We start from the raw sequence: 26,646 nt of genomic DNA, 5'->3' as shown, positions 1-26,646 counted from the left end.
AAGAGCTTGATTCCCCATGCAAGACAGTACCCCTGTGCACTGCGTGTTTTGCAGTTGCCAAGGCTTGTTGCCATCTTTCCACGAAATTCTTCATGCACCATGCAGCTCTGGCCCAGAACACTCTTACTGCGGCACACAGCTTCCTGCGTGGTTCTCTGGCGGCGTGGGACCCTTTGTTATAGTGCTGCATGGACCTCCCCTTGCACCTTCTTTGTCCCATGCTGTGGGACTCCTGTGCACGCTGCCTGGTCTTCTGAGGGCTGTCCAAGTTGCTGAGAACCCTCTCTGACTCCCCCTCCTGGGTAGAGTCCACCAGGTCCCTCCTGGTCCCGGACAGCGCCATTTTCCACTAACCGCGAGCTTTCCGTGTGCCAAGGCTTGTTGGCGGAATCCAGCGACACAAACAAGACTGCAATCATCCATCTGGCGTGGGACATCATCTGCACCAACCAGGAACCCGCATCTGTCTTCTTGGGTGAAGTACTGACTGTTGTTCTTCACCAGTGGTACTTCTTTTGCACCTCCATCCGGTTTAGCAGGGGCTCCTGTTCTCGCTGGACTCTTCTGTGCTTCTTGAACTTAGTCCCCTTCTTCCACAGGTCTTCAGGTCCAGGAATCCATCATTGGTGTCTTGCAGTCTCTTCTGGTTCTTGCAATAGCTTCTTTCTCGTGTTCTTGTGTGTTCTAGGAAAGTTACTGTGATTTACTCCTGCTTTCCTGGGCTCTGGGGTGGGTTCTGTTACTTAACTTTGTTGTTTTCTAATACTCCCAGCGCCCCTCTACACACTGAACTTGCCTAGGTGGGTAACTGACACTTGCATTCCACTTTCTTAGTATGTGGTTTGTGTTCACCCCCCATGTCCCATTTCTAACTATTGTGATTTCCACTTATTGCACTGTTTTCTAACTTTTTACACCGCTTTCTGAATACTAGTGTATATCATTTGTGTATTACTTACCTCCTAAGGGAGTATAGTCTGTGGTATTTTTGACATTTGTGTCACCAAAATAAAGTACCTTTATTTTTGTAACACTGAGTATTTTCTTTCATGTGTGTGAGTACTGTGCAACTACAATGGTATTGTATGAGCTTTGCATGTCTCCTAGTTAGGCCTTGGCTCCTCATCCCCGCTACCCCTAGAGAGCCTGGCTTCCAGACACTGTCTACATTTCACTAATAAGGGATCACTGGACTTGGTGTAAGTACCTTAGGTACCCACTACAAACCTCCTACAGATCTGCCTTTCAGAAATCCCTTGATATTGTTGGTAAATGCCTTGCGTTTGTCCCGCCTAGAGGCTGGTTTGTTACCGCCTTGCAGAATGACCCTGTTACACTAATTACTGCATGATCACCCATATACTTTAGTGTGGGCAAACTGCTTTTCTCTTTTGTCTCTCCCCTTCGCATCACATTGCCATGGCTGTTTCAAGTGCGAACTCCATCTGAGGTGCTGGAGCGCTTTGCATGAGCCCCAGTTACGTGGCAAAGCTATTAAAATCCCAACTCACTTCACAACTGAAATGCGGCAGGCAGCAGAGCGTTAGGTATTTTCTTTTATTTCATTATTCTCACACTATAATCACTGTTGACATGCCCGTGTTGACTGTGCCCCACTGCAGGGACTCTTGATTAGTTCAACTCCAGGGTAAAGCTCTTTCTTGCTTCAGTGAGGGAGGGGCGAAACTTTGTTGCCAGCGATTCCTTCTGACCCATGTGTTTAACCTGTCCTCGCGGGAGGGTGTTGTGTTTATACTGACAGAGCAGCTAAACCCACACGGAATTGGCAGTTAAGTAAATTCACTCTTGCTGAAGCTATCTTACTAAAATGCACACACGTCCGACCATTGAGTGTCGCCCTTCTGTGCAGGATATCCATTGTTTCCCCCTTTCCCGCGCTCAGTGTACTTGTAGCTACTAGGAGAGACCGCCACAGTATAGCCTGTAATGACCCCAGAGTTGATTATTGCGTGGCCCTTTGCAACATAATTTAAAAAGCTGCACGCCAGTGCAGCCTCTATGCTTTGTTTGGGTCTCGAATGTACCACTATACACCATTAACGAGTTGAACAATTTCTCACTTCCACGCAGCTTGTGTGTCTGGTAATGCGCCGCGCCACCTGGAGTTCTAGTTAAATCCCTTTAGAATAGACTTTGTGACTATGAAGTCCCGCCTTTTGTGCAGCCTGCTTCATGCATAGTTAAAGTGAGTTTATTTAGAGATCAGATATGTTCATCCCACTTTTCCGTTACTTTGTTATTGTGTAATGCCAACAGTAAAGGTATATTTGTGTCTCCACTGCCTGCACGCCAAATCAATTACATTGGAAAGTATTCTCTGGGTAGGACATTTGGTTGTGAAGCCATACCAGAAGCTAAATGAGTTTCTCCATCTGCAGTGGAGATTGAACCAACTTCAAGAGCAGTTTGTTCTCAGTGTTTTATATCATCGCCTGATGTAGAGTTTAGATTGTTTGTGTTTTACGTTCACCGGGTAGAGTTTTATGGTTTGGCTTGCAACATAACACTGCAGTATTCTGTTTCAGTCAACTTAAAGTATTGTAATGAAGTTTATGCTAGTAAACGTATTGCTTAAACTGACAGATGTTTTTTGTTTCGTGCATTAATGTTTAGGTTTCACACCAACACCAAGTGCTTCGTTAGCGTGCGCTGTGTTCTAGGACCAAATAATAAGACTGGGTTGACCAATATATAACTCTGTCAAATATGTGACCTACTGCATTGCAAATGCTTGTTTTCATTTTTCTCTCCCCTTGCGAATTGCTTTTCATTTCCCTGTCTTCCCCTTCTGCTTTCTTTCCCCTTTTACTCTATCCTCTCTAGGTCCACTTTTCTTTCCCCCCCCCCACCCCCCCCTTTCCATGTATCATTTTCTTGTACTCCAATCCTTGTCCCCTGAAATCCTCTTACCATGCCTCAACTACACCTATCCCTGAACCCTAAAAGCCTTTCTACCCCTACTCCACTCATTCTTGTAACCCTAGAACCGCTCTCTACCCCTAATTTCCACCCATACCTGAAACATAAAAATGCCATACATCTCTGATCCCTTAAAATCCTCTCTGCCCCAAACTTCATCCATCCCTGAACCTTAAAAGAACCTTCACTGCCCTGAAACAGCACTCATCCCTGACCCCTAGAACTCTTACACCCCTGCACTCTACTCTAAAACCCTTTCTACATCTAAACTTAACCCATCCCAGAATCCTTAAAACCCCTCACCGTGCTAAACTCCACCCAATCCTGAATGCTAAGAACTCTTCACCACTCATAACCTCTTACCTATCAATGAACACCCCTAAACTCAACCCATTCCTGAACTCTAAAACCCCTCGGGGGCCCTCTAAACGCTAGCCATCCTTGAACCCAAAAAAACAGTCAATAGCCCTAAACCCCACACAAGTTTAATGTGTTTTTGGATTTTTCGTTAAAATTATCTTTCTTTTAAAATGTTTCCTTTAATTTGTGATTTATTTGTATGTACTTAAAATTGTCTTTCCTTTAATGGTAGCACATTGTCATTTACAGACAACACATTTTCCAGTGAAATGACCACTAAATTTGCACAGACACACAGATTTACTGATAAAACTATATAGCACACAAACCATAATGTATGGAAATAGTTTCTTGTCAATATTTAATCATTTGTGCATCACCAAGTAAGTTTCTTGATTTGTTTTGATCCCATTAAAATTTGTTTCCACTACACATCAGAATTACAAAAAAAGGCTTCAATTTTCCTTTCCTAGATGTATTTACATTTTGTTGTGTATTGCAAAAAAAATTACATCTTGCATTGTCACATAATTCACTATAAAAACTCCTCTCACTTTGGAGTCAGAGAAAGAAATGTAAACACCAATCCCCATGTTAAAAGAATCACAGGCAAACATAAGTGAAACACAGGATTTAAGGGCATCTTTATTGATTGTTTGGACTTTCATGACCCACCCAAAAAAAAAACACTGTCTCAGAGTAATATATCCTATCTTCAAATCCTCATGCAGTAATCCATTTAGGATAATACCTGTCCATCATTAGGTGATATTCGACTTGTAGAGTCCCATTCTAGAGTTATCTTGGGACCATCCTTGAGTAATATGGCCTCACAAGATTATTCTGTAATAGAACAGCCCATCCTGGTATACTCATACAATCATCCTGGGGTAATCTAGCCTAATCCTGAAATCATTTTGAGATCATCCTGCAGGCAACAGTCTGAGATCAGCTGTGTGCAATTCACGCTTGCAGAGTGTGTACGTCAAGGTGCTTGTGAAACTTGATAACACTCTTGAACCCGGCCTTTGACCTCCGCACAGCTCGTGCTTGACAGTCATCATTTGTGCCTTTAGTCACACCACAGCTCGCTCTAAGTAAATGCTTGTGTCTGAGCCATCTGGCGCTGACACCGAGCCTCATTAATTTCAATAAGTCAATGCTGCTTACCCTCCCCCAGCCTTGGGCTCCTTATTCCACAGAATGTACATTAGCCGCTACTGCCAGTTGTCTACCTTCCTTCCTTGGTCCTAATCATTAGGTCGTATCAATGGTGAATCCCATGCGGCAGGTCCAATATGATGTGCTGCATCCCGTCCTCATTGCCAAATTGTGATGTAGGGGTACAAATGAGTCTGGTGGCTTGAAAGATCTTTTCCAATTTATTCAGCAGATTGCAGCACACTGCATTTCCCCTTCTCTATGCTCCTTGCTTCTCTCTCTCAACTGCCACAACTGGAACCCCAAGACCTGGCAACCACTCCAACATTCCACCCCTCATTCTACACCACCCATCATTCTTGTTAAAACAACACTGTTGGACAGACCTAAGTCAATCTCCTCACTCGGGTCTTATGGTCTGGCCGGAAGTGTTAGTACTGTGCGCGCCCCTTCGCCCTGCTCCCTGCACCACCTAAACCTAGGTAACACTCCTGCGGCCCACCGTAACCTCTGTTTGCCTAGAGCTAATTTTGGGGGCATCTTTGCCACGTGGCACTAATTGCCTGGTTTCTTATTCCCATGGCACCCACTGGCCCCGTGCCGTCATTCCAGATCATGTTCATATATTTTACTAACCTTTTTCACACCGAGCCCTATATGTTGTTGTTGATTCTGCTTTTGTTAAAGGAACTCGCTGATCTGTTTTCAGTTCCTTGACACACTTTAGGGCCCAGGTCAGCACTATAAACAATCTCATGTATACAAATAAATGGATACATAACTAAATACTTTCAGACTTCATTTCCTGAGATACCAAGAAGCCCAGTCTCATGTGCGACTCAAGTATGAAGGGAGTGGGAGTGTGGTACTGAATGAGTGAGGCAGTGTATGCGTGGTTGAATGAGGGAGCATAATGAAACAAGTGATTCAGACACAGAAGGCAGAGTGTGGCAGGTTATGTATGCTCAAATGAAGGAACAAGATGGTGGGTGATTAAGACAAAGAATGGATGAGTGGGACTGAGTGAGGTTCGGAGGAAGAGATAGAGCAACTGACCAAGTGGGTCAGGTGGAATGGTGGGTGATCTGGTGAGAGAGTGAGTGCAATTATAAGACAAGGTGGGAGTGGGTGACAGAGCAGATGAATGTGTTAGTGAAGAAATGAGTCAGAATGAAGAAGTGAGTCAAACGCTGAATGAGTTGGTGAGGATCAGAATGGTAGAAGCAGATGCTCTGTCTCAGTTCAGACAGCTCATTGTTGTGAAACAGATAGCTTCTGTTAACAAACGAGGAAGGAAGGTACCCATATACTTGACTACATCTGCTGTCTCACTTTACTTGAGCACCTCCTGCCTCAGTGCGGGTATCCGTTCACAGCGCCATGTTTTAAATACGTTTGTGAATCTCCTGTACATCACCAAACACCTCCCATATATGTGCCACTCTGCAGTGATTCAATCATTCACTCCTGTTGAAGCAGATCTGCTAATTAGAAATTATTAATGAATGTTTGTGTTTTGGTTAACAAAAAGTTCATAGAGAAATTAATTGTAGAGAAAATAATGTGCACGTTTGAAAATGTGCCCACGGAGAATGACAGCCACTTAAACGAATTTGTACTAAAATGATTGAAAATGTGTAATAATAATGTAGTAATGTGCCATAATGAGATGTATAAACTATGTTTTGAATTGTATTGTAGAGTTAACTTAGCCAAAGTTGTGGCTTAGCTTTTGCCAGGCCTCATGCAGAAGCTGAATTATTATTATTATTATTATTATTATTATTAGAGCATTTTGAAGGAAAGGAATCATGATAAACTAACCTTGAACCACCCAATGTTAAAGTCTGCTTAGCTAGAATTTTCTGCAATGTACCAACAGACAGGAGATGATGGAATCAAATTGCTACAATTATGTGTAGAGTAGACGAAATGTACTTTCCCAGGACTCAAACAATAGGGACACTGACTGAAGAGGAAGATGTAACATTTTTGATACCTGATGATGAGGACATCGTACAGTGAACCAATCAATGAACTGAGAACGGCGAAATACTAGAATTCATAGATTTGTAGAACTGAATGTATTGGGTAGCGTCACATTTGGTGATTAATTGACCAATTAGGAATTAGGGGGATGGACTGAAACTCTAAAAAGTCATGACAAGGGGCTAAAACTTCAGATGCGAGGGGTGAAATGCTGACGTCAAGAGACACACGGTTCGAGATTCTGTTCTTGGGCTTATGCACTTGAAAGCCTGATGCGTTGCTGATCAATTGATGACCTGAAGACGAAGACTGACTTTGTTGCTCATCCATTCTGTGGATAGGTAGCTATGACAAGGTGACTGATTCACTTTTGTGCCTTTTCTTCTAGGTACCAACTACGCTGTTTTATAGGCTTTCCTCTAGTTAGATGTTTTCCAAATTCATGTTTTCTAAATTGTTTTCGCATGAAGTCCCAACATTCTGATGCTAATCTGGGTTAGGTAGGATCCTTTGGGTGACGTCGACAGTGAGAAATGATTGGCGAACCAGTTGCTGAACTTTGCTATTAATGTTGATATATTCATCTTTGCTGGCTTATGCTGAGGCATTAGAGCACATCTTTTCTCAAGTTCTGATTAGATTGTGTTATTGGTGGTGGCTAATAAACTAATTCTGAGCCCATTGAATAAAGTTTGAGTTAACCTTTATGCACTAGAATTGTAACTAATAGGGAAATAAAAATTGTTAAAACATATATTGAGTTGTGGTTATTCATGAAATGTTCATATAATTGTCTAACAGTTAATGATTCTCTTAGTGATTATTGATGAGTCATATTGATAACAATGGTCACTACATTGCTAGGATACTCCACGCGATCCACAAGGTTCATCGACCTATATGTGTCCTCTTGTAAGTTTACTTACTAAGGACTAGGCGTGCTAGCAGTTTTTGGTAGCAGCTTGATGGTTAGTTTCCTTGGAGAACTAGTTATATGGTCATTATTGGTTATGGCGGTAGTTTAAGTTAGGGTTAGTTGTTCATTTTATGAGGTTTGAATTTTTGTTTTTCGAAATGGCAGTTCTAGCAAAGATGATGTTCCCTTAAGCCCAGAAATGACTTTCCCAGACCATGGATCCCGCTAGTAAAGTTGGGTATGTTCTCAGCGTTCTTGTGAAATTGGTAGGTTGCGCTTACAAAGGCTTAAGCAGATCGCAGGTGAATTGTGACATATGTGAGAAAAGTAGGAAGTTTGCGTACTCCAGTTGAGGTTTAGTAGAAGTGTTTGTACACCGTAGTATGAGAGTAGGGAAATCGTCGAACTTCATGTGTGTGTGGCACTTTGTGCTAAAAAATTGTCTACGTGGTTGTTGGTGATGTACGGACCCTGTGTGGTCTAAGACTCCTGAATATATTGACAAGTGTAGGAGACACTTGGTTATATGTTGTAATCTGTCTGGTTTAGTAGGTTGATCGGGCATGGTCAACAAATCGGTGTGTAAGTTAAGTGAGTAAGGGAAATTTTCGACTGAGGTTTGGCGAGTCCTATGTGCACTAGGACTGACCCATTGATCAGTTGAGAGTGAAATACGCGAGTCTAATTTTATTGCGAATGTGGGAGACTGAGAAAGAGGAATAGCTGCATGAGTGAAAGTGCCATCAGTGAAAATCCTTAAGGTCTCTGAAGCGACTGTGTACCTTCCTGTGGTAAACCAGCTGATTTGTTTTAGTTATTGGTTTTGGTTAGCGCTTGTAATAATTTGCATTAGTTTTGTGTGAATTGGAGTTTGGGACGACAAGCTGCAAGACTCTGACGTCACACACACACACACACACACACACACACTGCGGCTGACAGAGTGAGCCACACTGGGATAGGTTGGCTAGTGAGAAGAGTCGGGGGTGCATTGGCAGCTGTCTGTAAGAGGCAATTGGTTGAGTAAGTGGATGAAAGGAATCTTGAGAGTAAAAGTCATTTCCTTATTGAATCAATCACACAAAAGATAGCAAGATGAAGTTTTTTTCAACGCATTTAGAAGTGCCATGAAGGGTGATTCTTACATTAAGGCGACAGTTGGGGAGCCTACCCTACCAGAAAATTCTCTGGCATTCATTGTACTGGAGGAGCGAGGTGTTGCGCCATGTCTTTGGTTAAAGCAGTGGTGCAAATTGACAGAGAAACAGGGAGCTTTAGTGTTTCCAGAACATGGGACGTTTAATTTAAGAATTTTGGATCCGTTGCAAATGACATTATATGAGAAGCCACTTCGAGACCAGCACTGTTTGAGGCTTTAGCGGTTTGGGAGCTCATAGCTAGACAGCAGCAATAGATGAAATTCCAGAGGAGAATAAGGAAGGTAGAGAAGTCACTGGCAGAAGCAAGATGGGATTGGGAGCAGAAGAACTGGAAAATGACAACGTTACAGGGTGTTAGTTTGTTTCCTGCTATTGCAGAGGAAGATGAGTCAGAAGAAAAAGAGGATACTGGCACGCGTGATCAGCCTTTTTCTTCTTCTTATCCCCTGAACTCTAATGTGGAAGAAGAAGATTCAGATGTTGAGGATCTTATTACACAGATATTGAGGGATCAACCTCCGCTATAGGCGGCACACAAGGAAGGTCCAAGTACTAGTTCTGTTCCGACTGCTCCAGCTCAAGTGACGGGAACAGTGGGACCAGTGCAGACAAATAATAGGCAGGTTCAAGGGGTAGTGCAGAGTACTCCTAATGCAGTGACTTCTTTGGTGGTCCAAGCGCAGATGCACTCACCATTGATACAGAGAATTTATCCAGATGTACCAATTCTTGAGATGACTTCAAACTTAGTGGTGCAGTCGGAGCAAGTGCTCCCGAGGCGAGTGTTAGTTCAGACTGAGCCGATTCCAATGTTGTTGCCTCAGGCACAGCCACTGGGTTTGCCGAAGTTCACGCCAATGACAGGGACACAGTCAGATGTGACACAGCTATAATGCAATATCGTTGCTGAATAATGTTGGTCCAGCTGTACCATTATTTCTGCAAAAGAATCGAATGCAGGAGAACAGGGTAAAATGTCACAGAGCCTCATGAGGAGGGGAGTAAGAGACCATTAATGGCTTAGTCCACTTGTTGCGCTTCCAGATGCGATAAATGGCCCGAGTGCAAGTCAGAGCCAGAAGATTTTGATACCGCAAACCCCAGGTGCAGTGGTACAACAGGTGCCTATGCTGAATGCGAGTAATATCTCATTACAGGGATTGACAGCACAGCAATTGAATGAGTAGTTGGATAGTTGAAATACTCCTCAAAATGCTTCCAAGGGTGAAGAGCAGATAAATCGTGTAAGGCTGGCTACCGAAATAACCGAGCTAGTTGAGGGAATGATGGGAGTGAATAGATTAGAATCCTATACAGAAGAAGAGCTGAGGTATTTGTGTCCGAGAATTATAAGAGAAGTGGGCAAGATACATCAGAAATTGGCAGATAAACATGACATGGAGATTGAGAGAACAAAACATTTCGAAAGGAGTTACAGGTTAGACTTCAAGGCAAAGGATTTTGAACACATGAGGTCAGCATGAATGAAAGCATATCTAAAAATTATTGCAGAGTGCTCCAATTTGGGGAGCATTAGAGAAGTGGGAAGGCAGATGGGCAAAGAAGAAGGATAAACGGAAATGAGATTCACAAGAAGGGTCTGAAGGTGCTCAGGAAGAAAAAGATCATGTAAAAATGTTACTGATGAGGGAAATTCCAGGAGGGCAGTTTATGTTCCATGGCACAGGAGTGATATTCTGTCATTCACAAATGATTATCCAAAACTGAGAGAGAAACCGGTTGAGCTGCAGACAGATAGATTATGAAGCTTTCTAAATGTCTGTGGGAAGACTTGAATACTTTGTTGGAAATAGTGATTCCAGCTGACTTGTGGGTTGAGTGTAAGACAGCAGTGGATTGGCCAACGAGTGAACCGGAAAGGGATACAGTTACAGGTGCAGCATCACCTGACGTGATGAAAAACATTATTAAAAGGTAATTGAGTTCCTGAAGATGAGAATCTCGCATAAAAGTATTGACTGGCAGAGGACTGACAGGACATTGAAGGAGGCGAAAGAGTCAATACATACCTACTATGAGAGAATAGCGTTCAAGGAATACAGTGGTAAAGAAGCAATTGAGCCGAAAGACATGTTGCACTTTTTGTTCAGGTTCGTTGAAGGATTGAGACCTGAAATAGGGCAGATGATTAAGAGTCCTTTGATTTGTTGGGAAGCGAAACCGATTGAGGTGTTGCAGTATGCGAAATACTGTAGTGATGAGATTGAGTTGAAGCAGAAAAAGTTGAAGGAAAAGGCGATGGTGATGCAAATTAAGGCAGCTCAGACAGGAGTGCAAGGAGCTTTATTGCAACAGATGCTGCAGCAGCAGGGAACTGTCATGTTCCAACCTCAGATGAGAGGTAGGGCTCGTGGAGTCAATATGACTTGTGGTCCGGATTTGAGTACTGTAGTGGTTCAGAATGATGTGCAAGGGATGAAAAAGATGTTACTGTGTCATCTGTGCTGAAACGTGGGACGCTGGAAGTGGGAGTGTCCGTTGATGGTGCAGGATGGTGTTGTTCAGCAAGTGGTGATGTCAATACATTCCAAACTGTGAAACTCCCTAGAATGAGAGGACTTAATCCGAATGTTCAGAGTCAAGTGCAAAATGTTCAACCCATGCAGCAAGTGCCGCGTGCACAAGTGACACAGTTGCAACCAATGCAGCAGCAGGTTCCTATGGTACCTAGACAGTAAATGCAGAAACCTCAAGCCCCGATGGAACAGCAACAGATGATGGTTACTCAGCAGGTCACAGGTCAGAGACAAGACCGAAGTAATGACACAGTGCACCAATTCCCGTTATATAGTGAGAATGAAATAAACGATGAATATTAATTCGGATGAAGAGCCATGTATGCTTACAGCGTCCTTAGAGGTAGATCAGAGAGGACCTTTTGTGAAGGGAAAGATGATGGGTGTCGGAGTCTCATTGTTAGTGGATACGGGAGCTACACGCTCTACAGTAAGAAGTGCAGAAGTTCCGAACTTATCTCTTTCAGGTAGAACAGTTCAGGTTGTGGGGGTAGCAAACAGACAGTTGACAAATCCAATCACAGACCTAGTACAAGTTGAGATTGGCAACTTCCAGGGACTACATAAGTTTGTTGTTTGCGACTCAAGTCCGGTATCTTTACTGGGAAGGGACTTGTTGTGCAAGACTAAATGTTCCATTAGTTGTTCAACTGCAGGAATAGAGGTACAGACTAATAGTGATGATGAGGAAGAACAGAAACTGAGAAGGAAAATATTAACGAAGAGTACCCGTTCATTGAGTTTTTCCCGATGGTTACTGTGAAAGAGTTGCATGCAGACTTACAGGGAACAGTACAGGAGAATGTGTGGGTCCTGACAGGTAAAGAAGTGGGCTTGAGCAAGGGAGTGGAACCGATTAAGATTACTCTGAAGCCGAATGTAGTGTTTATGCAGCTTCCACAGTATAACATGGCACAAGATGTTTTGATGAAAGTGGCGCAGATAATCAGAGATTTTCTGAAACAAGGGGTTTTGAAAGAAGTATTGAGCAGTCCATGTAATTCACCGATAATGGGATTGAAGAAGCCGTGTGGGAAAGTACGCATTGTGCAGGGCTTGCGAAAAGTGAATGACATGGTGGTTAAGTGTTGTGCTATAGTGCCGAACCCAGCAGTGATACTGTTTCAGGTTCCATGCGATGCAGGTTCACAGTGGTTGACTTGTCACAAGCTTCTTTTCTGTGCCTCTTCATGAGGATAGTCAGTTTCTTTTTAGTTTCAAATTCCTAGACAGTGTACAGCTTGTGCAGGCTTCCACAAGGGTATACGGAGTCAGCGTCTCTGTTCAATCAGATCTTGATAAAGAATTTGGAGTCATTGGAACTACTGTACCAATTGACTCTAGTGCAGTACATTGATGATTTGCTAATTGCGTCTAGGACAAGGGACGAGTGTAAGTACGACTTGATTGCCCTGTTGAATCATTTGGGAAAGTTTGGACATAAAGTGTCACCTTTGAAATTGCAGTACTGTCAGAAGTCAGTAAAATACTTGGGACACCAAATTGAGAAAGGGTAAAGGAGAATCTCCTGAAAGGATTACAATGATATTGCAGAGAAGTCCTCTGACTTCAGAGAGATGTCAGAATGTTTCTGGGAATGGTAGTGTAACAGAGTCGCGGATACCCTGTTCCTGAATCACGACCCGGACCGTCCAACAGATATCCTGGGGTCACCAAGGAAAGAAAAGGAAGCGAGACGACCTCAACAAACCCGGATATCCGGGCAACAACAAACACTGAAAAGGGACTCGGTACCCGGATGCAAGGTTGGACAGGAGAATTCGCTGGAGACACTGGATTCGAACCAAGGAGAGGCACGGACGCCGAGACAGGAGGAGACGCGGAGACCATGCTAAGAGAAGGCCGCAGGAGAAGGGCAGACGACCTACCTGATATCAGCACCAAGGCGACCGGGGATCTGACTAGTCCAGGAGGAGCAGACCCACCAACGGCCAGCCGGACTTCTGATGAAAACTCCCGCCACGTCCAGAGGGACATGGCTATCGCAGGTACCTACCTGCCTGTGAAATCCGATAATATATTTCAGCAGCAGGAGTGGGAGACTGGCGGTGAGGGATTAACGGTGAAAGGGAAGGAGAAAAAATAAACGTAGGACCGTAAAGGAAATGAGACCCTATTTGACTAAACCCGACCACTGACAGAGATATAGTGGGCGCTATTATATAATATATATGTTTTGGTTTTTGTTGTTTGTCCTAACCCTGACAATGCACATGGCGAGGGACACGAGCACTGTGACAATAACAGGCCGTGAGTCAGATAGTAGGGAAAGTGTGCGCTCTTCTCAAGACACTGTAACACCGTGGTAAGAATCCAGGTGCAAACCACTTTCTTTTTTTTCTTCTTATTAGTCATATATATATATATATATATATATATATATATATATATATATATATAATCTTTTTTTTACCCATCCCTCTGCACCTTCCTTTACTAACCCTGGTAGGATGAATTCAGATCAACCCACTTACTTCTTTCTTCATCTTTCTTTTTCTCAGGCTGACAGGCTCCAACTGACGCCTCCTGACACCTGTGAGTCTTCAGCCAAAGAGAACATCCTGAAAAGAATAAGAATAGAAAGAGACTAAAGAAGAAGGAAAAAAGGGAAAAGATAAAATTCTTTGAGACACATAAAACAACTTTAATTATTAATAAATGGACCTCATTGTAACCATAGGTTATTGTCAGTGGATTCCAAATTTTGCTGAGATTGCCAAACTATTGCAGCAACTGACACATAAGGAAGTTACTGACCCCATTACGCTAGATGAAGGCGTTCACTGAGTTGAGAGAGAGAGTTTGTGCAGAGCTCCAGCGTTGGGAATGCCTGATTACACAAAGCCATTCACATTGTTTTGTCATGAACGTGATGCTTGTTCTTTGTCTGTTTTGACACAGGTCCATGGAGGTGTTCATTGCCCAGTAGCCTATTTTTCAGCTACCTTGGACCCAGTCACAGCAGCTTTACCAGGTTTTCTGCGTGCAGTTGCTGCAGTTGGACAACCCTTTCACAATGTGAGTGAGTAGTGTTGGGATACCCTTTGACGGTAATGGTACCTCACTCTGAGATTTTACTGACCAGGACGGAAACGCAGTATTTGACTGGTGCAAGACTGACAAGGTATGAGACAAGCATACTAGGTGCTCCAAATGTAACATTGAAGAGATGTACAGTGTTAAACTCAGCAAAATTACTTCCAAGTGATACTGTTGAAATCAAAAAAGAGGAAGACATCAAGCATGATTGTCTTGAGTTAACTGAACTGTGTAAAAAAAAAAAAAAAAAAAAAACAAGGCCTGATATCAGAGATACTAGGTTAGAAGAAGATGATCAAATTGTCTTTGTTGATGGCTCATGTCTCAGAGATGGTACGGGGACATTGACAGCAGGATACGCTGTATGCACAATCACAGGTATATTAGAAGCTTCCTGGCTTCGAGGTGTATATTCTGCACAAGTGGCAGAATTGGTAGCTCTTAATAGAGCGTGCCATGTTTCTGCAAGACTGAGGGCCACAATCAATGCTGGCAGCCAATATTGATTTGAAATTGTTCATTATTTTGGTCAGTTGTGGTCGTAAAGAGGTTCCCTGGCCTCCACTGGTACACCAATAAGAAATGGCAACAAGATAAGAGTTGTTGTATGCAATACAGTTACCTGAAGAAATTGCCGTGGTGTAATGCAGTGCGCATCAAAAGGCACAAGATTACATCTCATTGAGAAATGGATATGCGGATCAAGTCGTAAGGTTTTGCCCATTGATCTGTATATCGTTCAAAGACAAGTGGGAATTGATGTCAGAAAAAGATAACACATGTACAAGTTTCGCATTTAAAGTGATTGATACTCTGGGAGAGTTAAACATTGCAAAGTAATGTTGACAAGGAAGAGAAACGTGTCTGGGCTAAATTAAAATGTGTCCAACGTCCTGATGAGAGTTGGGTTTCTGAGGAGGGTCAGATGGTCCTGCCCAATAGTTTGTCGCAAATGGCCAGGTATTATCATGGCCTGGCACACATTGGGAGGGATGCCATGGTTAGATTGTTCAAGATCGACTGGTTTAAACCTAAGTTCAGGCAGGCAGCAGAGGCTGCAGTGTGCCATCGCTGTATAATTTGGCAGCAGCTAAACGTGGGAAAAGGGACAGTGGTGTATTTGAGCCACATTGGAAGATCAGGAGGTCCATTCACCAAAAATGCAATTGGATTTCATTTAGATGCCTGCGTGTGGAGGTTTTGGAGTACGTGTTGGTGATTGTGTCTTTTTAGTCACTGGATTGAAGCATACCCTACAAGAAGGAATGACAGTCTCACAATAGCAAAATTGTTGCTTAGGGAGTTGATACCGCGTTTCGGGTTTCCGATCTCTTTAGAATCAGATCTGAGAACTCAGTTCAGTAACGAGGTAATTAAACTCTTATGTGCAGCACTAAACATCGAGCAAAAGTTGCATTGTAGCTATCTCCCTGAAGCATCAGGACTGGTGGAACAGATGAATGGTACCTTGAAATCAAGAATTGCGCAGATGTGTGCAGCACCTAATCTGAAATGGCCAGATGCATTGCCTTTGGTGTTAATGTCGATGAGAAACACACCTGACAGGAAGACAGGGCTGTCTCCTTATGAGATCCTCATGGGCAGAGCAATGAGATTACCAGCAGTTCAAGCCAATGCACTTGTAAACATTACAGATGATATGGTGTTGGACTACTGCAAGGGTCTGGCTGATGTGGTTCACTCTTTCTCTCAGCAGGTGCAGGCCACCACCCTGCCACCCATCCACAATCCAGGGCACAACCTGAGAGCCAGTGACTGGGTCGTTGTCAGAAAGCCTGTTTGGAGCCGCGTTGGAGGGGGTACTTATCAGGTGGTGTTAACAACTATACCAGCTATGAAGTGTGCAGGACTCCCAAACTGGATACACGCGAGCCATACAAAGAGAGTGGTATGTCCACCAGATCATGAAAAAGCGTTGTTGAGCGCACCAACAACAGGAAAACAGGTCGCCGCACCAGAACTAGAAAAAGAGACAGCAGAGTCTGAAGTTGAACCTGAGCTTGTGGAAGATATTTCCATTAACCCTGTAAGAGACGAGAGTGAAAAATTACAGGAGGGACAGAAGAACCAATCCTGATGGATACAGCAGGAGAGCCTAGCTCAGCAGAGGTTCTCCCAGAAGCAGACAGTGCTGAATAGCAGACAGAGCAAGTGCCAGACCAAGAGGGGGAAAGAGTTGAGTCGGGTCAAAGTCAAGGTGATCCGACTCCTCCTGAGCCCCATTGCAGGTCCATCAATTGAAAACACCATAGAGAAAGAGAAGGAGAAGAGTCCAATCCTGAAAAGAATATTGGCAGAAGGAACAAGAAAAGGAGATAATTGGCCTGAATCACCGATGGGGAAGAAAAAAGAATTGGTCATAAATGAAACAATAGAGGAAGAAGTGGATACTACGAGAAAAGAAGAATTGAGTGAAGGAGAACTAAGTGGTGATTGAAGGTTGAAAAGAAAGAGAATAGCAAGTCAACACTACGCAGGTCCTGAATGTAAGTATGCAACTACCAATGAGTGGCAACACAAGTTTGTCTTTTTGTGTTTTGATAGAGAAGTTCCAAATCAGTACTTTGATGTAACCTGAAGGTGATCAAGAAGCTGAATTGTTGCACTAATCTGAAAAACCTAAGAAAAAGACTGTTTGAAAATCAAACTGCAAGAGGCATTGATAACCTGATTTGACATTGAAAACCGGATGTGACAAGCTGCTAATCGATTTTGACAAAGGAAAAGGTTTCCTGAATGTGAAACTGAACTGTGAGACAAGAATTTTTCTTCATTTTTTATTTTTACTGCACTTTATCTAAGAGTTACTTCTGCTTTCTGATTTTTTACAGATCACGGATGAGCTAAATAATCAAGATAGAATCGCTAGGCGCTGTAGATACATGAGTGTTGGATTGGCAGTTGTGTGGAATAATGTTTATGGTGACTATTGTGGGAATGTCTAATCATGATATGAAAAGAGCTACTATTACTTCTGATCCTGAGACTACTACACTAACTGCTTTAGAAAGGTTTAAAATAGATGAGAAGTACTTGCATGACTATACTAATGCCACAAGAAGAGCTTTCTTCTAACGTTTTCTATCGCTTATTGAGTATGTTGAAACCATGGATGCGAGGAATTGTCTTGTATGTTCCTCAATTCCTTTGTCAGTCTAAGAAGGAGTTACGTACCATAGTTTTCCGCTAACGTATGGAATAAGCTGTCGTTTGCTACTAACAAGGTTCTATAACCAAGAGAATATACAGTATTTTTATTCTAATTACAACATGGTGTTTTCATTTTTTCCTATTAGATATCTGAGTAAAATAGCGAGAGTGCATGATATAGTTCTAGTTAGAGGATTCTTTGAGCCTACACTAAGATTTGGGACCGCTTATGCGCATCTTAACAACCTAACATGCTTGCTTACACCTTTTAGAGAAAAGCTTCATAGGGCATACTGATGATAGGAGAAAAGCACTAAAGGAGACATTAGAAAAGGGTTTAGAGAAGAGGACTTACAAAAATGATTATGCTTACACTGCTATTAAAACGCAACGATAATTAGCATTAGATGCATTACATGTAGGGAAGCTTTGTATATGTAGGCCAAAATCACGCACTGACACTTTATTTGTGGGAACGAATGAATGTAGGCATGTGTTTTTGTTTCAGAGAAAGTGGACTTTTATGCTGAATGGTCAGGACCCTGCTATTCCTGGTATCTATTATATTTGTGGACTTAATACTTATTACCGTCTTCCAAGAGGTTGGTATGGGGCATGTTACTTGGGGATAGTTTTCCCTAAAATTTATCAGATAGATGACTTAAAGAAGTTTCTGAAATTGACTGAATTACATCACAAGCGACAGAGGAGGGAAACCTCTTCTGCAATTGTGGGAGATTTCTTTGGTGCAGTGATTCCTTCAGTGGGAGTCAATCTGAATTCGATCAAAATACGAAAGTTGTCTACTATTGTGGATAACATCCTGACAAACTTTACTCCTGATAGATACTCAATTAGCCATGGATAGAGCTATGACACTTCAAAATAGGCTTGCTTTAGACATTCTTTTAGCGAAAGTCAGCGGGTCTGTAAGATGATTAATGCTAGCCATTGTTGCTCGTATATTCCAGACAATGATAGGGAGATAAGCGATTTACTAATCTGACTAACTCAAGTAAGGAATTGAAGGAACCAGGTGTTTGGTGCAAAAGGGTGGAAAAGGATTTGCTTCAGTGGGAAATTGGCTTAGTCAAATCTGGAATGGGGTATTATTAAAAATCATACAGGGAATATTAATTGTGATTGCTTGCATATTAGGAATATGGGGTTTATGTAAATTATGTCAAAAGATAAAAGTGAAAAGATCTAAAAAAATAATCAGAGAAGGGAAGAACAAAACAAAGAATTTATAGGGAATATTTGAGGAGGAGACAAAATACAGCAGAAACTGAATTATGAAATAATGGTAAAATAAAGATGTGATGACATATGTAGTCATCAGAGGAGGGACTGTTGAAGCAGATATGCGAATTAGAAATTATTAATGAATGTGTTTTGGTTAACAAAAAGTTCATAGAGAAATTAATTGTAGAGAAAATAATGTGCACGTTTGAAAATGTGCCCACGGAGAATGACAGCCATTTAAACAAATTTGTACTAAAATTATTAAAAATGCGTTAAATCATGAAAATGTGTAATGATGTAGTAATGTTCCATAATGAGATGTATAAACTATGCTTTGCATTATATTGTAGAGTTAACTTAGCTGAAGTTGTGGCCTAGCTTTTGCCAGGCCTCCTGCAGAAGCTGAATTTTTTGGCATGCTGGAGGAAAGCGACCATGATAATCTAACCTTGAACCACCAAATGTTAAAGTCTGCTTAGCTAGAATTTTCTGTAATGTACCGACGGATAGTAGATGATGGAATCAAATTTCTACAATTATGTGTAGAGTAGACGAGATGTACTTTCCCAGGACTCAAACAATAGGGACACTGACTGAAGAAGATGATGCAACATTTTCGATACCTGATGAGCCGGATGATGACATCCTATAGTGAACTAATCAATGAACTGAGAACGCCTAAGTAGAATTCATAGATTTGTAGAATTGAATGTATTGGGTAGCGTCTCATATGGTGATTAATTGACCAATTAGGATTTAGGGGGATGGACTGAAAAAACTCTAATAAAAAGTAATGACAAGGGGCTAAAACTTCAGATGCGAGGGGTAAAATGCTGACGTCAAGAGATGCTGTTAGAGATTCTGTTATTGGGCTTATGCACTTGAAAGCCTGATGTGTTGCTGATCAATTGATGACCTGAAGACTGACTTTGTTGCTTATCCATTCCGTGGATAGGTAGCTACGACAATGTGACTGATTAACTTTTGTGCCTTTTCGTCTAGGTACCAACTGCTCTGTTTTTATAGGTTTTCTTCTAGTTAGATGTTTTAAAAAATTCATGTTTTCTAAATTGTTTTAGCATGAAGTCCCAACATGCTGATGCTAATCTGGGTTAGGTAGGATCCTTTGGGGGACGTTGACAGTGACAAATGATTGACGAACCGGTTGCTGAACTTTGCTATTAATGTGGATATATTAATCTTTGCTGGCTTATGCTGAGGCATTAGAGCACATATTTTCTCAAGTTCTGATTAGATTGTGTTATTGGTGGTCGCTAATGAACTAATTCTGAGCCCATTGAATAAAGTTTGAGTTAACCTTATGCACTAGAATTGTAACTAATAGGGAAATAAAAATTGTTAAAACATATATTGAGTTGTGTTTATTAATGAAATGTTGATCTAATTGTCTAACAGGTAATATCGTAAACTGTGCACCCTTCTTGTCCTCCACGACTGCTGTGTAGCTGTGACCACCTGCGGACTGAGCAGTGCCCACTCTGTCGTGCGAGCTGTGTGGCCCGGGCAGACAAAGCACAGAAAAACAAACCACTCCTTGGTCCTGCCACCTGGACCTTAATGCAGTGTTGCAAGCTGTGCCCTGAAACCATCAGAAAGTGCAGGGGTCCAGAATGGACCTAGCTTGCGCTGTTAGTTAATTTAGATTCCTCCAGTTCAGAGTGCTGGGGTTTGCTGTGTAAAAATAACAACAAAAAACACACAGATGTGTGCAGAATTTGTGGTTTCTCTTCAATTATTCTGTGGTGATTCAGAGATAAATTAATTTAATTGCTGCTAGGCATCATGGAACATCGCATGTCCCATTCAGATGCAATTCACTTTATTTCTTTTATTATGTATCCATGCTCAGTCTAACAATGTTACACATTCCTAAGGAGGCTATTTTTGTCCGTGGTCTACCACTAGGAGGGTGTCCATAGCCCTAGGATTCAACTTCCCTTGTTCCATCATGCATGTTTGGGAACTCCGAGGTTTTTCGGCACTCTGCCTCGTGTGTGTATGCATGTGTTGTCTGAGGTGGCAGTACTGAATTTTACAATCTCGTACATTTAGACAACATTTTGCCTTACCTCTGAAGCTTTAAGTTTAGTGCATAAGCCGCCTGCTGCTAGATTATCCAGTGATTAATGTGACTCCCAGAGAGGACGGACCCGTGCACAGCGGGGGAAACGATCTAGAAGTGTAGGCTTGCGCCGACCCTGGGTAACCATATAAAGGAGTCGGTAAGTTCCCTCTATGCTCAGCCAGCAGGATATTAAAGCCTGGATTTCCTGGGTTGGCTGAGCGCTGCTGTAGTAAGCACTACTCACAGGCTACTTTTATGAGGCAGAGCATCTCATTGGTCCCACAGTTTAGAGGAGCTTTGTAAATGCGAGGCAAATGCATTTTAGCGCAACAAGGGCTGAGTATATCACGATGTGCACAAACATTCTTTTACAGCAGCCTAGATGGCATACGGGTGAGTACTTCGCCCGTTCGAATACTGTGAGGGTCACATTTTATCATTATATTATTGTTGTTAATTCATGTTTTATTTAGCCATCTAGGGCAGTAAAATCACGCCGTGTGACATTTATCTGACCCCTAAACCATGAACTTTCAGAATATACAGCACATGGGTTGTTGCACAATCTCTAGATATAACAATGTGCACTGGTTGCAAACTTGTTGCTAGCTCAGCCACTGGGCCTTTAGGCTTCATAGTTGAAAAAGTGGTATTTTATTTTGTGATTGTCGATATATATATATGCTTTAACATTTTATTTCCCATTTGAATTCTTTGGTTGTAGCATTTGACTGCAATGGGACAAAGACCTCACCCTTCCATTGATCACCCTGGGGGCTTAAAAAACAAATTAAATTGTTCTTGCTAAATGCACTGTTGCATAATTTCGCATTAACTTCAGCTGGCTTTTCCCGTTGCAGGTTTAATCTTTCTTTCTGCTCAACATAATCAAAAAGTCGTCCCAATTTTCTTGCATACTCCCTGTGTATTTTGTTCTCAAGTTCAAGGTTGCTGTTGTAATGGTAGCTCCATGGTTATTCAGGGAATTTATCAAAGTTTTCCTAATTATCTGCAAGGCCCCACGAATCAAAGCTGATTGTGGTACCTTTTACTGTGTGCAAGTTTGTTTAGGTTGTCCACGGCCTGGCACATGCATCACTGCCTTATCGATATAAACGCACATTTTGTTTACTTCGCTGTATTGCCACTCACAAAGCTACCTTAACAGTACACCTGCTTTGGGGAATTCCTTTGTATTAGCGGTGGTTGTTCCTGCGGACTCCAGACTGTCCCGGCTTGACCATTCCCCCTGGGATGTTGTTGGACTTGAAGTGGCTATTAGATAAGCCGTAGGAGTTACTGTTGATTGCCAACTGCAAGACACATCTGGTAGGTCAGTCCCATCCTGGTTTTTCTGTTTTCCTTCTTTGTAAATTCTTCTCCAAATTTCCAACACTTTATAGGTTTTAGACATTTCCTGGGGCTTGTCTCCTGGTTTAGTAACTCGTTGGCCTTTGCTGGAAACTGGGTCGACTTTATAGTGATCGGTGTCATGGCCTGTGATCCACCAGAGAAACCTCTCTTGGGAGCGATCAAGAGTAGTTTTGAGGGCTTTGAAAAATTGGCTCAACTAACACAGCGGACAGTGACTCGGCCAAGCGCTCTCACTGATGCTGACCCACACCCTCCTCTGTTATGGTTGCACGTTTAGGTCACCTCAGAGTCGAGCCCCTCAGTGGCACTGCATATGTCCCATTTTTAAATGGATTGGCCTAGTGACTTTATAATGCATTGGTAACTTTACACAGCACATGCCACAGTATTATAATTCATTTTCAATTTATTATTCTCTGTGCCTCATTTTCAGGGGTTGAGCCCCTGCTCTTTTGTGCTCTTGTTTTAGGTGAGTAGTGCCTGACGGGCATTCACTATTTATTAGAATTGCAGCACCCTACTACCATGTGGACTTGATATCCTGTTATATAATCCTAGTCCAGTGCATTAGCGGTAGCTTCGTTGAAGTTCCTGCCATTCTAGATGGCACCAGCTTCATAAATTCTTGCAATGAAATAATTAACTCAAGCAAATTCATAGTAAACAGCATCATTACCTTGCTCTTTAGGCCCAATTAATATTGCAGTTCCACAGTGAGTTTGGGTTTGAGAAAAGGATATTTATATCCTCATCCAATCAATCATCACCCTATCCATCATCATCATCATCTTCCTCCAATCTGTCATCTTCCTCAAATTCATCATTGTCATACAATCAGTCATTGTCATTAGTCATCGTCCTATCAACCTCATCGTCCTCAGCCTATTGATCCCATCCAACACCATCATCCACTCAATTGTCGTCCAATCATTGGATTACATTTGACAGATTGGACGACAGCCAAACACCATCATCACCATCATTCAGTCAATCATGCTGTAGGAAGTTGGCTCTGTATGCACTATTTCAAAGTAAGGAATAGTATGCACAGAGTCCAAGGGTTCCCCTTAGAGGTAAGATAGTGGCAAAAAGAGATAATTCTAATGCTCTATTTTGTGGTAGTGTGGTCGAGCAGTAGGCTTATCAAAGGAGTAGTGTTAAGCATTTGTTGTACATACACAAGCAATAAATGAGGAACACACACTCCGAGACAATTCCAGGCCAATAGGTTTTTGTATAGAAAAATATATTTTCTTAGTTTATTTTAAGAACCACAGGTTCAAGATTTACATGTAATACTTTAAATTAAAGGTATTGCAGGTAGGTACTTTAAGAACTTTGAATTAGCAAAATAGCATATATACTTTTCACATAAATCACATATAGCTATTTTAAAACTAGACACAGTGCAATTTTCAACAGTTCCTGGGGGGAGTAAGAGTTAGTTAGTATTTGCAGGTAAGTAAACCAACTACGGGGTTCAAGTTTGGGTCCAAGGTAGCCCACCGTTGGGGGTTCAGAGCAACCCCAAAGTTACCACACCAGCAGCTCAGGGCCGGTCAGGTGCAGAGGTCAAAGTGGTGCCCAAAACGCATAGGCTTCAATGGAGAAGGGGGTGCCCCGGTTCCAGTCTGCCAGCAGGTAAGTACCCGCGTCTTCGGAGGGCAGACCAGGGGGGTTTTGTAGGGCACCGGGGGGGACACAAGTCCACACAGAAAGTACACCCTCAGCAGCACGGGGGGGCCGGGTGCAGTGTGGAAACACGCGTCGGGTTTTCAATAGGTTCCAACGGGAGACCAAGGGGTCTCTTCAGCGATGCAGGCAAGGTGGGGGCTCCTCGGGTTAGCCACCACCTAGGCAAGGGAGAGGGCCTCCTGAGGGTCACTCCTGCACTGGAGTTCGGATCCTTCAGGTCCTGGGGGCTGCGGGTGCAGTGTCCCTACCAGGCGTCGGGTTCTTAGAAGCAGGCAGTTGCGGTCAGGGGGAGCCTCGGGATTCCCTCTGCAGGCGTCGCTGTGGGGGCAACTCTGGCTACTCACGGTCTCGCAGTCGCCGGGTAGTCCTCCCTGAAGTGATTGTTCTCCACAAGTCGAGCCGGGGGCGTCGGATGCAGAGTAGCAAGTCTTGCGCTTCCGGCGGGAAACACAAGTTGTTTCAAAGTTGCTGCTTTGTTTCAAAGTTGCAGTCTTTGGTGAACAGGGCCGCTGTCCTCGGGAGTTCTTGGTCCTTCTAGAGCAGGGCAGTCCTCTGAGGATTCAGAGGTCGCTGGTCCCTGGGGAAAGCGTAGCTGGAGCAGTGTCTTTAGAAGTGGGGAGACAGGCCGGTAGAGCTGGGGCCAAAGCAGTTGGTGTCTCTGTCTTCTCTGCAGGGTTTTTCAGCTTAGCAGTCCTCTTCTTCTTAGGTTGCAGGAATCTAAGTTCCTAGGTTCTGGGGAGCCCTTAAATACTAAATTTAAGGGCGTGTTTAGGCCTGGGGGGTTAGTAGCCAATGGCTACTATCCCTGAGGGTGGGTACACCCTCTTTGTGCCTCCTCCCAAGGGGAGGGGGGGCACATTCCCCAAGGGGAGGGGGGCCTTTGAGCATCACCACCAGGTGTTACAGTTCCTGCAGGGGGAGGTGTGAAGCACCTCCACCCAGTACAGGCTTTGTTACTAGCCACAGAGTGACAAAGGCACTCTCCCCATGTGGCCAGCAACATGTCTGGTGTGTGGCAGGCTGCTTAAACTAGTCAGCCTACACGGATAGTCGGTTAAGGTTTCAGGGGGGACCTCTAAGGTGCCCTCTGGGGGTGTATGTTACAATAAAATGTACACTGGCATCAGTGTGCATTTATTGTGCTGAGAAGTTTGATACCAAACTTCACAGTTTTCAGTGTAGCCATTATGGTGCTGTGGAGTTCGTGCATGACAGACTCCCAGACCATATACTCTTATGGCTACCCTGCACTTACAATGTCTAAGGTTTTGCTTAGACACTGTAGGGGCACAGTGCTCATGCACTTGTGCCCTCACTTATGGTACAGTGCACCCTGCCTTAGGGCTGTAAGGCTTGCTAGAGGGGTGACTTATCTATACTGCATAGGCAGTGTGAGGTTGGCATGGCACCCTGACGGGAGTGCCATGTCGACTTACTTGTTTTGTCCTCACTAGCACACACAAGCTGGCAAGCAGTGTCTCTGTGCTGAGCGAGGGGTCCCCAGGGTGGCATAAGATATGCTGCAGCCCTTAGAGACCTTCCCTGGCATCAGGGCCCTTGGTACCAGGGGTACCAGTTACAAGGGACTTACCTGGATGCCAGGGTGTGCCAATTGTGGAAACAAAAGTACAGGTTAGGGAAAGAACACTGGTGCTGGGGCCTGGTTAGCAGGCCTCAGCACACTTTCAAATCAAAACTTAGCATTAGCAAAGGCAAAAAGTCAGGGGGTAACCATGCCAAGGAGGCATTTCCTTACACATGCCCATCAAACATTATCCAATCAATAATCACCCAATTAATCATCCAATCAAGCATCATTCAATCAAATCAGTCATCACTTTCATCCAGTCAATCGTCATTGTCACATCATTGTCCAGTCAATCATTGCTATCCACTCAGACACCATCCATCCAGTGAGACACCATCCATCCAGTCACCGTCGTCCAGTCAGTCACCGTCGTCCAGTCAGTCACCGTCGTCCAGTCAGTCACCGTCGTCCAGTCAGTCACAGTCGTCCAAATAATCATCACCATCATACAGCCAATCTTCATACCTGGCAAACATCATCCAATCAATCACCATCATCCAATCAATATCATCATTCAATCACATCGTCATCCAATCAGTCACCCAGTCAAACACCTTCTTCCAGTCAAAAACAACCAAATCAATCGTCACCATCATAGTCAATCATCATCATTCAGTCACATCATCGTCCAATCAATCATCATGCAGTCAAACATAATCCAATCAATCATCGTGGTCTAATCAGTTGTCCAGTCAATCACACTCATCCAGTCCATCATCATCACCCAGTCAGTCACCCAAAGTGTCATCCAATCAATCAAAAGTCGTAAAGCCAAACATCATCCAATCGCATCATATTCGTCCAATAAATTGTCATCCAATCAATCGTAATCGTGCAATCAAATATCATCCAATCAATCATCGTGGTCTAATCAGTCGTCCAGTCAATCACACTCATCCAGTCCATCATCATCTCCCAGTCAGTCACCCAAATTGTCATCCAATCAACCAAAATTAGTAAAGTCAAACATCATCCAATCGCATCATATCTGTCCAATCATATTCGTCCAATAAATCGTCATCCAATCAATCATAATCGTGCAAACATCATCCAATCAATCACTGTCATCCAAATCATCGTCCAGTCAAACACCATCCTCCAATTAGTCATCACCATCATCCAGTCAATCTTTATCCAATCTGTCATCACCACCCAATAAATTACCAATCACCCAATCAAATTCATCATCCTCAATCACATAATCGCCAGACAATTGTCTAATCAATCATCCAATAAATCGTCATCAATCAGTTATAATCATGCAATCAAACATTGTCCAATCACCCACTCAAACATCATCATCCAATATCGTCACCACATCATTATCGTCCAATAAACCATTGTCATCCAATCAATCATCATGC

The 26,646-nt window shown here is 43.0% G+C and overlaps 1 protein-coding gene and 1 long non-coding RNA gene across 2 annotated transcripts in view; both read left to right on the top strand.

Annotated features, from left to right (window-relative positions):
* The window catches only part of LOC138261803 (UDP-N-acetylglucosamine transferase subunit ALG13-like), a 97,838-nt gene that overhangs the window by 10,714 nt on the left and 60,478 nt on the right, over nucleotides 1-26,646 (top strand). The gene's annotated exons all lie outside the window — the stretch shown is intronic.
* Nucleotides 13,593-19,908, top strand: LOC138261800 (uncharacterized). The gene is made up of 2 exons (XR_011199153.1): nucleotides 13,593-14,102; nucleotides 15,838-19,908. It is a non-coding gene; the product is annotated as an uncharacterized lncRNA (long non-coding RNA).

The sequence above is a fragment of the Pleurodeles waltl genome, chromosome 2_1 (genome assembly GCF_031143425.1).
Source record: "Pleurodeles waltl isolate 20211129_DDA chromosome 2_1, aPleWal1.hap1.20221129, whole genome shotgun sequence".
NCBI classification, from domain to species: Eukaryota; Metazoa; Chordata; class Amphibia; order Caudata; family Salamandridae; genus Pleurodeles; species Pleurodeles waltl.
This window is presented reverse-complemented; position numbering and strand designations above follow the sequence as displayed.